Below are 11,233 nucleotides of genomic sequence, written 5' to 3'. Positions count from 1 at the left end.
AGTCTGTGTCTCCTGTTTCTCGATGGTTCTCCCTGAGGACTGGGAGTACCCAGGATGGCGCCTCCACCCTGTCTCAGCAAAGGCTACTGACTCAGCTTGGGTCCCGGTGATGCACTTCAGAGGACGCCCTCGTCCCTGGCCCTCATTCCAGTCCTCATTCCGATTCCAGCTTGGCATGCATCTACAGTACCAAAAGAGTGCGGGATGCCCCAACCCCAGCCCATCGAGCTCTCCTTTCCTCTACTTTCCAGGGTTGGACTTGGGGGAACCTTCTCATGCCCATGTCTGGGGAGGTGAACGTCACCACGATCTCCAGCTCAGCCCCATTCTAAAAGCAGCCAGCTAGGGAAGCAGACGTACACTCCTCAGAAGACAGCTAGAATGGGTTGGCCAGGGCTTGCCGTGGCTGCTAAGTCTAAGTTACTCGCCTTGGAGCACCGCGTGGCTGCTTCTGGTTTGGGATTGGTGAGAATTTCAAAGATGCCTCTTTCTGGTTTGGGATTGGTGGAAAATCTCCCCTTGCACTTCACTGCTGCCCTACCCCCCACCCCCACCCCTTCGGCAAACTGACCGGAGACAGCCCCCAGGAGCTTCAACAGGGCGGAGTAAGTGAACTGGACGCACACGTGGGGAAGGGGTTGTCAGTGTCCAGACGTCACTCTTAGGCCATATACCGCACAGGGCACAGAGACGCGGACCTGCCCAAGCAGCATTTCCTTAGAACACACTGATCAGCACACAGATGGCTCTTCCTGGCACCCTGGGCTGTTAGCTGGCAGCCCCCTCCCCCCCTCCCCAACTGGCACCCACAGCTGGGGCTCCTCCGCACAGCTGGCGCTCGCCCTACATTTCTGGTGCCCATTCCACCCAGGCTGTCGTTGATACCTCACTTTCTGAGCCAACAACGGCGCTGACCTCCGCATCCCTCCTCCCTAGTCTCCGACAGGTGGCACGTACCTGCCTCTTCTCCGAGGATGGACGAGTGGAGCCGGGCACAAGCATGGAGCTGCGGGTGAGTCCCGGCTGGCACTGGCGCGGCGCAGTGAGCAGCAGCTGACGCAGAGGGCTCCCTGGCCTTGGCTCCTGCCCGCCTCTCCCCCACCTCCGCCGGGGGCCCAGTAAGGACCTCCCCGAGAAATCGGCGCCACCCAGCGGGCAGCCGCCTCATTGCGCCCCGGCCGGCAAAACCACGCCGCGCGTCTCGCGTCACTGAGACGCGTCACGGCTATTGGCTTGTTCCTATTGTGGCGTCAGGAGAGCCCCGCCCGGCCGGGGTCTCCCGGGCGACCGGTATATACAGAGGAGCACGTGGAGGAAGAGCGCGCGAGCTCGGAGGGGGTGGAGCGCGACGAGAAGTGGATCAGTATGCGGCGGGACGGGAACGGCGGGGAAGGTACTGGGGACGAGGAGGGGTTCTGCGGGGGAGGCCCAGAATTCGAGCCCTAGGGTATATGTATCAACTTCCAGGTTTGAGGGAAAGCTTAAGGTTCCCGCTCCTTTTCCACCGGTCTGGGAGGGGGCTTGCTCTTCGGCCTCTCCTCCTTTTCTCTCCGCTTAAACGCACCCTCTGCTCATTTTACTAACGTGAAGCCCGTGACTGGTGATGATTGGTGTTGGCTCCCTGAGTGGGTAAACGGAGGCGCTCCGTTAGTGGAGGGGAGCCTTCTTATTTGCTCAAGAAAAAGCCGAGAGATGACTAGGACACTCCCCTTCAGTTGTGCAGCTCATGCCGTGGAAGAAAATCGCACAGCCAGGTAAGTTGGTGCCAAGGCAAACCCAGGTTTTCAATTTCACCTGGGTTGTCAGTCCTTCCAAGTGTCCTTAGCTCCTTCTCCCGTTCTCTATGGCTGCTGTGGCTGTCCGTCACCGTTCTCCTCAGGTCCTTCCTTGTCTTCTATTTCCCAGGGTAACTGGGGCCAACCGGAGGGGAATACTTAAATTTCTGTCTACAAACATCTGAATCCATTCTCACCTCTGCTCCCGGGCAGTGACAGAGGCGGCTTCCCTCTTCTTGTCCAAGATGAGTCCCTCCTGATCTTAACTCTGCATACTCCCTTGGGGCCCTCATTCCATCACGTTTTATGGATAGCTGTTGGATATACTGGATACTCTTCTAGACACAGGGGGAACCAGAGTAAACCAGCCTTCAAGGAGCTTACATTCTCAAAGAAGCAGAAGACAATAACGAAATAAGTCAAATCTGTAGTATGCTAGATGGCAGTAGGAGCTATGGAAGCAAATAAAACAGGGTGTGTAAGATGTCATCAGACATGGTCTCAACAAGAAGGTGACATTTGAGGTGAGGAGTGAACCATCTGGCTATCTAGGGCCAGACTATTCTAGGCAGAGGGGGACTATAAATGCAAGTTGTGGTGAGGTGGAAACACACCTGCCATTTTTTGAGGAAGAACAAGGAGGTCAGAGTGGCTGGAGTGAGCAGAGGGAGTGTGGGAGATGAGGTCAATGAGAGAAGGCAGGGATAGTACTGTGGAGGGCCCTAAGGCCATTTTGATGACTTCCGCTTTTATTCTGAGATGGGGGCCTTTGGGACATTTTGAGCAGAGGATGGACATGGATTGGACTTTTGTTTTAGCAGAATCCTTTCAGCTGATGCATGAGAACACATCTGAAAAGAGCCAGAGTAGAAGCAGGAGATCCTTTAGGCTATCATTAAAATGATCTGGTGAGAGTTGGTGGTTTCAGTGTGGTAGGTAGCAGGAGGGGTGGTGAAGAGTGGTTGGGTTCTGGATGTATTTGGAACATGGAGTCAGTAAGATTTTCTGATGGATGAGGTGGCGTGAGAGAAAGGGAGGAATTTTTGGTTTGAACATTAACTGGGAAGGTGGGATGAGGGAAGGCAGGAGCTGGTTTAATACCTGCTAAGTTTGAGGTGTCTATTAGGCATGTCAAGAAAGCAGTTGGATATACAAGTGTGGCGGGGTCTGGGCTGCAGATAAAGAATTGAGAGTCCCTGGCATATATCTGTTCTTTAAAGCTATGAGATTAGGGGAGGTCACCAAGGGAGGAAAAATAGAGACGTGCCAGGACTGAATCCTGAAACTCTCTGACATTAAATGACTTTAGCATTGAGTAGAATATATCAAAAAGACTGAGAAGTATGAAGTAGAGAAAAAAAAATCCGAGGGATGGTGTTACACCGTAAGCCCAGAGAAGGAAAGTTACCATCGAGGAGAGAAAGATCCGTTGTGTCAAATGCTGCATATGGATTAAGTAACATGAGTCTGGGAATTGATTTCCAATAGTGTTGGTGACCTTGACAAGAACGGTTTTGGTGGAGTTGTGCGGTGAAAGTCTGTGGATGGGCTCCAGGAAGGATGGGAGGAGAGAGACAGGGTACAGTGTGGGCAACCCTTTAGAGGAGTTTAGTGGTAAAGGAAGGAGAGAGGTTGGATGGGAAGTAAAAGGAGAAGTGAGGTCAAGAAGTATTTTTATTTTATTTTATTTATTTTTTTTAAACTCATTTTTTTGTTTTTAGATTTTATTTATTTATTGACAGAGAGAGAGAGAGTGAGAGATCACAAGTAGACAGAGAGGCAGGCAGAGAGAGAGGGAGAAGCAGGCTCCCTGCTGAGCAGAGAGCCCGATGCGGGGCTTGATCCCAGCACCCTGGAATCACGACCTAAGCCGAAGGCAGAGGCTTTAACCCACTGAGCCACCCAGGCGCCCCAAGAAGTATTTTTAAATGGGAAAAATAACCATATGTTTATATGCTGAGGAGAAACAGCCAGGGGAGAGTGAGCACTGGTGATGTAGGGGAGAGAGGAGAAGAGCCCGAACCACGTCATCGAGGTGGTGGGAAGGGAGGGGACGGAGTACAGAAACCGGGGCACAAAGCATCCATCCAAAGATCCAAAGTGCGAAGAGAGAAGGCAGCATCTCTGGGCCCAGATGCAGGGAGGAGGGTGGATGTGGTGGCAGCAAGGGGGCACTCTCTCCCGATGGCCTCTTCCTCTCGGTGGATTAGAAGGCAAGGTCAAGGGAGAGAGAGTGAGGATGAAGTGGGAGGGGGTGGACATTTAAAGAGAGAGGAGGAGTTGTAAACGAGTCCTTGAGGGTAGTGGTTCTCACGTGAGTGTGTCAGAGTCATCTAGAGTCTGTTAAAGCCCCGCCCAGACTTTCTGACCGGGAGGGCTGGGGTGGGCGGGAGAACTTGCATTTGTGACAAGTTTCTTCGCGATGCTGAAGTTACCAGTCCTTGGCGTGGTTGTCAGCATCCAGGGCCCTCGTGAGGTTAAAGTCGTGGATTCAAGGTGTCTCCAGCGTTCTTTCTTTCCATGCTCATAGTCACTGTCACAGCTTCAGAGGCCTGCGTCTTTAAAACTTTCATCTTCTACTGACTTCCTGTTTGCCAAATAATAGTCTCTAAATTTGTTCTCCTTTTAGAAAGGACACGGATTCTAGCCCTCTCCTTCTAACAGCTCTCTTGGAAGAGTCATGCTCCCCATACTTCCCCACCTTCCAGTCCATGCAGCGCCCGTGTGTCCTCTCCCTCCCAGATGTCAGGACACCTCCCTCTCCTGGGCATTAGGAACTCCCAGGGGCAATCCCAGTGGGCCTGTTTAGTTATAATCAGTTACTGGGTCACTTGCAAATTTGGTGCCTTGAATCATGTTCTCCTTGAAGTCCTCTCTTTCTTTGGGTTTTGTGGTATAAGGTTTTTCTGGTTTTCCTCCTGACAACTCCTTCCTCCTCTTTGCTTCTAGTCTAGCCCGGCAGTTGTCTTATGTGTAGATTGTAGATTTCCTGGGGTCACTTCTGATGCGTCTGGTTACTTGCTCTGAGGCCTGAAGCATTGATTATCTGTTTTGTCACATGTCAAAAAATGAGGTTAGTAGGAGTACCCACCCCGTAGGGTTGACTTGAGGATCAAATGAGTTAATATGCATGAAAACACTTATGGCAACAGTGAGCGCATGAGACAATCACTCTGATCTACTCCTCCTCCATCAGCTGCTGCGTGTGTGGACCCCATGATGCCAAAACCCATAGTTTCAGGAAGACCTTGTTCCTGAGCACCAGTTCTCATGAGCCGGCTGCCCCCTGACATGCCTGTGGACACCCCACCGGCATCTCACCCTCAACACATCCAAACCTTCAACTCACCATTCTCCACTCAATTTACTTTATTCCTTTATTCCCTACGTCTGTGGATGGCATCTTCTACCCAGTTTCCTAGCTGGACATTTGCTGGTTTCTAACTTTCCTTTAATTCTTACAGAGGGATTATCTTAGTCTACTAACTCAGAGATGCAGGAAACATAATGTTGTGTTTCTGTAATATACCTACATTTCTACTGGGAGTGGTGGACACTTAGTTTCAGGTGGTTGATGGGAGTTGCCCCTCCTTTCTCCAAGGACTGCCTGAATCTCGGGGGAGCACCCTATATGTATTTGCCCAAGCACTAGAAGAAGTGGCCCTTGTTCTTGAATGACCAGCTGAGTATCCACTGAGATGTCTCCTGCCTGGTTCCAGCTTGCATGGCTTCTTCTGGTCTGGTGTCCCTCTGCTACTTCCAGATCAGTCTTAAGACACACGGGAATCATTCCGAGGTAGTGAGACAGAGTATGGCACTGTCCAAGGCTCCTGCTGCCTCCAAAAGAGGTTCCCCTCTGCAGTCATTTCCTCTTTCTTGGACAATGTCTCCTTTCTGAGGCTCGTTAGATGTCGAGGTGGAGCCCTGTCGCTATCAGATCTCAGGAACCTGCTCGAGGTCCCTGCGGACAGAACCCACCAACGTCTATGCTCTTACTTCTTCCCCCTCTGGCTCTCATCTGCTGAGGGTAATGCCAGTGGGAGGCCTAGCTTTACCCATGATATTGTCCCCGCATCTTTTGTATAGGTTTCAAGTCCTTTCTGTTTTATTGAGGGCCTAGGCAATTAAAATCCAAAAGCCAGAAGTGGCTTCCCATTTTTTTCCCCCTGGTTTTTGCTGTCTCATGCTTTTACTGAGGCATAAGCACCAAAGCTTGGCTGCTTAAAGTGGGACTATGTGGATAAAAGGAAGCAAAAAAAAAAAAAAATCCTATTTAGAAATATTATCTCACCACATTCCCTACATCTGCTGGGGACTGTATCTTTTTGATTCTGTCTCTTTTGTTCCCCTAAGGTCTCCTTTCCCTCCCTATTGCTTCCGTCTTCTTTGAGTTCTTATTCTATTTCTCCTCGCTTGGCTAATATTCTCCTCCCCCACTGTTGACAGTCTAGGTGCTGAAACAAGTAGGAGGTTTTGCACCTGAAGACCCTTGATGAAAAATAAGATTAGGATGACTGAGTGATCCCATGATATGCCTGATACATATTTTATGCTCACTAGCACACTCCATAAAGGAAGTATCAGTAGCATTTTACAGCTCTTAAATTAGCAGTAATATACTTATCATCCCGGGATGATTTCACCTTTTTATTTTTTAATTTTAATTTTTATTTATTTATTTTTTTAAATATTTTATTTATTTATTTGACAGACAAAGATCACAAGTAGGCAGAGAGTCAGGCAGAGAGAGGAGGAAGCAGGCTCCCCGAGGAGCAGAGAGCCCCATGCGGGGCTTGATCCCAGGACCCTGGGATCATGACCTGAGCTGAAGGCAGAGGCTTTAACCCACTGAGCCACCCAGGTGCCCCGATTTCACCTTTTTAGGACTACCCTGCGGTTTCAACAAGAATGTGGTAAATCTAGTTTGTTTTGAGGCATGTGCGATATAGTTGGGGTTTCCCTCATGCCACGTTCCTTCTCCAAACATCCAGTGCCTTCCTGGCTTCAGGTCTTCCAGGTGGTATGGCCCCAACCTCTCTCTTCATGGTCTTCAAGTCAACGTTGGGGAGACTTCTGTACGGGGAGCCTGCCTGAGATTGGGCTGTATGGTTTTTGGCTCCTCGGTAAGGAGATACAGGAAAAGCCAGCATTTAAACGTTGTAAGCAGTTTTCAGTTTCCAGAGAGAGAGAGGGGGTTTTCAATTCACCTTGGGGCTGAGTCTTCGCTTTGGGAGAATCACTACGAAGTGCTTTTAGTTTTCTCCACGTTAAAGCAAGTTATCTACCACTGGGCTGAGAGGAATGTTAAATCTGGTGGAATTCTTACCTCTTGGTTTTTAGAAGACAGTGGGGAGAGACGCATTTCTTTGCCTTCGGGTTTTTTTTTTTTTAAAGATTTATTTATTTATTTGAGAGAGAGAGATTGTGAGCATGAGCAGGGGGAGGGGCAGAGGAGAGGGAGGCAAACAGACTCCCCGCTGAGAGGGACCCCCGCCTGCACAACATGGGACTCGATCCCAGGACCCTGAGATCATGACCTGAGCTGAAACGAAGAGTCATCCAGGTGCCCCTCTTTGCCCTGAGTTTTGAGTGTTCTGTGTAGAACACTGTTGCTGGATGGTGGCCCAGCTGGTGGTTCCAGGAACTGTGGAGCAAGACAGAGGGCACTGAGGAGGACAGGCGGTGACAAAGGTGAGACAGAACCGGGTGGACTGTGAGCATCCCGCAGACCTGATTGATGTCCCACACAGCGGGCAAATATGGACATTTCCGAAAGTACCGACTTGGCATGTACTGTGACTATGTGAGTGACTGGTTAGGGTTAGAGGCATACCATGCTTTTGCGGGTGTGGGTGTGTCTGTGTTCCTCTGAAGGACGTGGACTTCCTTGGTCAGTTGTGCTGAGGCAGGAAATAAAGAAGGTGGGTGGGGAGGGGTGACTTAGACTAGCGGTAAGAAGAAACCTTCCCCTCTGTGGGCCTAACCACGCTGTGTTCTGGGCTCAGAGGTGTTGGTGTACTCAGAGCATTGCTGGGGCTGGAGGTGAGTGGGGCTGAGAGGTTTCCCCTAAGGGCCCTTCTGTTCTGCCTCCTTTTCATGAGTTCAGCCACTGCTGAAGGGCAGTGGTTCAGACAACCATGGTTCCTATCCACTCTGTCCAGCCCAGCTCTGTCCAACAGAACTTTCTGCGAGGATGGAAATGATTTCCGCTCTGTCCAGGGTGTCAGCTAATAGTCACATATGCTTTTGAGCACTTGAAATGTGACTGGTATGACTGAGGAACTGAACATTTAATTCACTTAGATGTAATTCTTTTAAGTTTACATCTAAGTAGCTGCCCAAGACTAGTGGCTACCATGTTGGACAGCTCAGGTCTAGATGACCGGAAACTATGAAGATGTTAAGCCCCAAAGCCTGAGCCCAGAGCTGTGATGACAGCTGTCATCATCTTAGGACACGGAGGCCCTGAAAGGGTGAGTCACCCCCACGTGAGGAGTGGAGCTGCCCAGAAGGCCCTACAGCAAGAGAGGGAGTGTCCTGACTGTCGGGGCTCATGCCCAGAAACTTAGTGGCTCAAAACACACAGTCTGTAGGTCAGAAGTCCTGGTGGGATCAGCCGGTTCTCTGGCCAGAGTCTCACAAGGCCAAAATTAATGTGTTGTGGGGGCTGGCTCTTATCTGGAGACCCAGGGCAAAAATCCACTTCCAAACTCATTTAGGCAGAATCCGAATCCTTATGGGTGTAAGTATGAGGTCCCTTTTTCCTTGCTGGCTGCTAGTTGGGATCTCCTGTCTGCTCTCAGATGTTGCCCACATTCCTTCTCAAGTGACCAGCAGTGGCATGTTGAATCTCCCTTGTGCTTCAAATCTCTCTGGCTGCTTCCCTTTCACTTCTGCCACTAGCCAGGGAACATTCTCTGCTTTTGAAGGGATCATGTGATTGTGTTAGGCTAGATCTCTCCCTTTTTCTCTCTCTGGTTTTTTTTTTTTTGGAGGGGGGGTGACGAGAGGGCAGAGGGAAAAGGAGAGAATCTTTTTTTTTTTTTTTAAGATTTTTATTTATTTATCTGACAGATCACAAGTAGGCAGAGAGGCAGGCAGAGAGGGGAGAGGGGAAGCAGGCTCCCTGCTGAGCAGAGACCCTAATGTGGAGCTCAATCCCAGGACCCTGAGATCATGACCGGAGCTGAAGGCAGAGGCTTAACCCACTGAGCCACCCAGGCGCCCGAGAGAGAGAATCTTAAGGGGGGTTAATCTTAATCAACAAGGGGCTTGATCTCACAACTCTGAGCCGGAACCAAAATCAAGAGTTGGATACTAAACAGACTGAGCCACCTGGGTGCCCCAATAATACCCCCTTTTTTAAGATCAACTGTGCCATTTAACTTAACACAGTCATGGGGCGACATCTCATCTCATTTATAGACTCCAGGGATTAGGAGGTAGGGAATCTTGGGAGACTGTTTTTAGAATCCTGCCATACCCACTTATTGATAGGACTCTTTTATATGACCTGTTTTCTCAAACCTGTCTCATCCTCCCTCCGTCTTCTCAATCAGCTGACAACCTTGCTGCTTGTGTGAAAACCCCTGACCTTCCCACCTTCAGGTTCACAAACCTCCCCACCTCCACATGTATCTTCTTTGCCTTCCCTCCTCCTCCTAGATCCTTCCCTCTGGGCTTCCTAAGAACCCTGCTTTGTTGCTTTCTTCTTCCTCTCTTTCGTTAGTCTTTCTCTGCTCCAGGAATAATCACCATCAACATACAACCATGGTCTAGTATCTCCCCACTTAAAAACAAACCAAACTCTCCTGGACGCCACCTTGCACAGCAATCACAGTAAGACTTGCGGGAATAGCAGTCCACACTCTCCCACTCGCCCTGCTGATCCCTGCAGTCTGGCTTCTGTTACCAGAACCCCCCTGAACTGCTCTTGTTAAAGTCACTGTCTGGTGGTCTATTGCTCTGTCACGGACCATTTCAAAATTGGGTGGTTTTCAACAACTTGTATAATGTATCTCTTGCTGCTGTGGTGATGGAAATTCTCACTTGAGGTTTCTCAGGAGGCTATGGTCAGTAGCAGCTGGGCCTGGAGTCATCCAAAGGCTCAGCTGAGCTGTATTGTCCCAAGACAGTGCACTGACATGACTGGCAGTTGATGGTGGCCATTGGCTGGGACCTTAGCTGGGTCTGGTGACCGGAGTGCCTACACATGGCCGCCATGTGACTTAGCCTCTCAGAAGGGCGGCTGGGTTCTAAGAGGGAGTGTCCCAGGAGTGAGCATTCCTGGAGAACCAGGTGGAAGCTTCGAGGCTTCTTATGACCTAGCCTTGGAGGTCATGCAGCTTGACGTCTACCATACGCTATTGGTCATAAGCAAAATACAAGGCCATGTCAGGTTCAAGGGGAAGTGCTTACAACAGGGGCATGGTTTATTGAGAGGCCATCTTTGGAGACTAGCTACAGTAGTCACCAACAACTTGGTCCTCCTCATCTTCTTGACTTTTATTTTTTAAGTTTTATTTAATCATCTTCCTTGACTTCTTATCAGCAGTTGATCTTGTTGATTGCTCTTTTTCAAAACTTTCTCTTCTCTGGCTCCACAGACCCCTGGCTTTCCTCTTCCCTCTCTGGCTCCTCTTTAATCTCCTTTGCTTTCCCCAAAACTGGAAATATTGGACCACCTCAGATTCTAGGCTTGGGCTTGATTAAGTCTCTGTGATGTCTCTGTGCATAATCTACTTGTCCCATGGTCAGTGCCTATCACCCAAATGCTGATGTCTATCAAGTTTTAGCTTTAACCCTGACTTTTCCCCTGTGTGCAGAACTAGGATATCTAGCTGTCTTCTAGTTACTTCTGTTTGGGTGTCTGATGGGCGTTGTAGATTTAATACATCCACTTCTCCACCCCTATACTCTCCCAGCCTTTTCTATCTCAACCGATGGCATCACCCTCCATTCCCTGCTCAAGCAAAAACCTGAGGGTCATCTGGGATTCCTTCTCCCCTCCTTCCAACACCTGCACTTCCATCCAAACCACCAGTAAGCAAGTCCTCTCTGTTCTTCGGGGGCAGGCTTCAACATACTTCTTTAAATGTATTTAATTTTTATTGCCTAGCAAACTGATACATTTATAGAGAAAAAAATATTGTATTACTAGGCTTATCTCATAAAAGCAGTCTGTTTCCCCATTCTGAATTTTCATTTCCCACAGCATGCGTTCTTAACTATTTTGGCTAGTTTTTCTGCCGTTTATGTCTGTATGTTAGAATTTCTCATGTAGATAACTGTTTCCTACATTTTCAGTTTTTAGTATTATCTGTTTACTTTCACCTGTGGGAATGAGGTTTAGTTTTCCTATAGGCCTGTTTTGTGCCCCAAACACATTTAACCTTCTTGCATCTCCAGAACTGTGTTATCACAACTTTTGGTTAAAGTTTTTCTTTTTTTTAAGGATT

This window comes from Martes martes, assembly GCF_963455335.1.
Source record: "Martes martes genome assembly, chromosome: 10".
Classification (NCBI taxonomy): Eukaryota; Metazoa; Chordata; class Mammalia; order Carnivora; family Mustelidae; genus Martes; species Martes martes.
The sequence above is the reverse complement of the archived record's forward strand: the minus strand, read 5'-3'. Positions refer to the sequence as shown.